Source organism: Dasypus novemcinctus, chromosome 15, assembly GCF_030445035.2.
Source record: "Dasypus novemcinctus isolate mDasNov1 chromosome 15, mDasNov1.1.hap2, whole genome shotgun sequence".
In the NCBI taxonomy this organism is placed as follows: Eukaryota; Metazoa; Chordata; class Mammalia; order Cingulata; family Dasypodidae; genus Dasypus; species Dasypus novemcinctus.
Genome location: NC_080687.1, coordinates 94,163,867 through 94,167,446, shown reverse-complemented (window position 1 = coordinate 94,167,446; position 3,580 = coordinate 94,163,867).

The following is a 3,580-nucleotide window of genomic DNA, read 5'->3' as shown; positions in this document are numbered from 1 at the left end:
ATTCAAATAAAAACTACAATGAGAGGGAAATGTGGGAAAATATATTAGATTAGGCAGGCAAGACTCAATTTTCTCACAGAAACAATGGAGAAAGAGCCAAAAGCTATCTGAGGGAACGGCTTTGGGGTCAGCAAACCAGTACGGTGTTACACAAGTCCCAGGAGGGTAAGGGAAAGAGAGAGGAAGAACCCAAAACAACAAATGTCAGTTACCAAATCCCTGCAGTGTCTGGGCTGGGTCCCCTCCCAATCCCAAATATATTAAGCTGGGGTAAAACCCCTGGCTCACTGCAGCTGACTGAGATGGGAACGGATTTCTTCCTCCCGTTCAGCTATTTCAAGGCAAAATGGAGGGGGAGATGGGGAGACTTTTCATGAGTAAATTTGGCCAGCAGATCCCAATAAGAATCTCAACTCTGGATGACCAAAACACAGGAAAGCGAAGACTGAAATGCCTCCATGGAAATGTGTGCTCTTGAGCACCATCTGATGATATATCTGAAAATTGTATGGAAAAAACGTTTCTGGTTCTCTCTGTAGCCTATGTATCCTAGCCCCTGGGAGAAAATCTATACCCCATTGGTGAGTTCCTGGTCTGATTTTGACAACCTAAGCTGGGTAATTTTTAAAAAATGGTAGAACACAAATGGAGTTTCCCACTACCACAAATTAGGCAGGAGATTTTCCCATACTCAGAGAAGTCACATATCCAGAATGCAATGGATAGGCCTCACCCTGGGAAAAATCAGCTTCATGTTCTTTGTACCTCTTCTGCTACGTAAGTATGGGGTAATTTTAAGAACTTAGAATAAGCTGAAACAAATACCAGAGAAGACCTGTGGGAAAAAAAAGGAAGAGAGAATTTGGCCATCAGAGTAAATTCACCAACATATTCAGATGGCTAGACATCAGCAAATAATCACAAGCCATACTAGGAAACAGGAAGAGGTGGCCTAAAGAAATAAACCAAATGACCTGATAATCACACAACTCTCCTAAATCAATTCAAAGAATTTAAAGAAAATATGACTAAAGAAATAAAGGATATTAACAAGATACTGCATGAGTATAAAGAACAATTTGAAAGTCTGCAAAGAAAAGTAACAGACCTGATGGGAATGAAGGACATGATGGATGAGATTAAAAATACATTAGTGATACATATAAGCAGATTTTAATTGCTCTAAGACAGAATTAGGGATTTGAAAAGCACAATATCTGAATTGGAAAAGTCAGGAAAACAGAAAGACAAGAGAATGGAAAAAATGAATCCAGGACTCTGAAAATTGAATGAAAATGGCAAATGTTTATGCACACTATCAGTGCTCCAGAAGGAGAAGAGACTAGAAATGGGAGAGAAAGAATATTTGAGGAAATAATGATTGAAAACTTCCCTACCCTTATGAAAGACATAAATATCAATATCCAAGAAGGACAATGCACCCCAAACAGATTAAATCCAAAGAGACATGTGCTGAGACCCACTACACAGAATGACAAATATCAGAGATAGAGGATTCTGAAAGCATCAAGAGAAAAGCAAAGCAACACATACAAAGGATACTTGATAAGATTAACTGCTGCATCCTCATCAGAAACCATGGAGGAGAGAAGAATTCTATATCTGGCAAAACTGTACTTCAAAAATGAGGGTGAGTTCAATGTTTTCACAGACAAATAAAAATTGATGAAATATGTTAACAAAAGACCAGAATTATAAGAGATACTAGAGGCAGTGCTGCAGCCTGCAAGGAAGAAACAAGGATGAGATTTGGAGAAGAGTAAAGAAATGAAGATTACTAAGAAGGGTAAATTAAAGGGTAAAAAGATAGACAATAGAATGATATGATGAGAGAAATGAAGGACAAAATAGATGAAGTAAGTAATGTCTTTATATTAATGACATTAAATGTTAATGACTTAAACTCCCCAATCCAAAGACTTAGACTGATAGAATGAATAAAAAGTATGAGCCATCGATATGTTTTCTGCAAAAGACCAACTTCAGATATAAGGTCACAACCAGGATAAATGTAATAAGTTGGAAAAAGATCATGCAAATAGTAACCAAAACAGACTGGAGTAGTGATATTAGTATTGGACAAACAGATTTCAAGTCAAAACTGATAAAAAAGGATGAAGAAGGCCATTATATATTTTAAAAGAAGCAATTCACCTAGAAGAAATAGCTATAATAAATATTTATGCACCTAACCTGAGTGACCAAAGATACATGAGGAACATGCTGGTAAAACTGCAGGGAGGAACAGGTTCCTCTATAATAATAGTTGGAGACTTCAATACACCCCACTCAGTATTGGATAGAACATCAGGACAGAGGATAAAGAAAGAGAACAAGAATAATATGAGAAATGAACTAGACCTAACAAACATCTATGAAGCACTGCATCCCCGAACAGCACGGTGTACTTTACTTTTCAAGAGATGAGATCATTTGTTGGGTCACAGGACAAGTCTCAATTAATTTACAAAGTTTGAAGTTGTGCAAAACACTTTCTCTGATAATAACAGAGTGAAACAAAATCAATAATGGATGGAAAAAGGGAAATTCATAATTATATGGAGATTAAACAACACAGTTTTAAAAAATAAGTTGGTCAAAGAAGAAATTGGAGGAGTATTCAGCAAATATATTGAGGTGAATGAAATAAGAACACAACATATCAAAAGTTATGGGACACTGCAAAAGCAGTGTTAGATTAAAAAAGAAGAAAGATCTAAAACTGAAGTTCTAACTACACACCTGAAGGAAACTGAAAAAGAAAGTAAACTTAGGCCAAACCAACCCAAAGGAAAAAATAGTAAAGATCAGAGCAGTAATAAATGAAATCGAGAACAAAAAAACAATACAGAGAAATAACAAAACCAAAAGTTGTTTTTTTTTAGAAGATCAACAAACTCAACAAATCCTTAGCTAGAATGACAAAGAAATAAGAGAGAAGACACAAATAAATATAATCAGAAATGAGAGAGGGGACATTACTACTGTTCCTGCAGAAATAAGAGAGATCATAAGAGGATACTATGAACAACTGTATATGAAAAAAACAGACAATGTTGAGGAGATGGATAATTTCTTAGAAACACACAAATTACCTACACTGACCCTGGAAGAAGTAGAAAAGCACAACATATTGTAAGAGATTGAAAGTCATTAAAATCCTCCAAAGGATGAAAAGCCCAGGACCAGATGCTTTCGCAGGTGAAATCTACCACTCATTCAAAGATGGTCTAATACCAATCTTGCTCAAGCTCTCCCCAAACACTTGAGAAGGGAAGAACACCAGCAGACTCACTCCATGAAACCCACATCACCCTAACAGCAAAACTAGATAAAGATACTAAAAAAATTTTAAATTCCAGACCAATTTCTCTAATGCATAGAAATGCAAAAATCCTCAACAAAATACTTGCAAACAGAGTCCAAAAAGTACATTCAAAGAATTATGACCCTCAGTCAAGTGGTTTTTATCCCAGGTGTGGCGGGTGGTTCAACAGAATAAAATCAATTGGTGTAATAAGCCATATTGATAAGTTGAGGAAGAAAAATCACATGATCT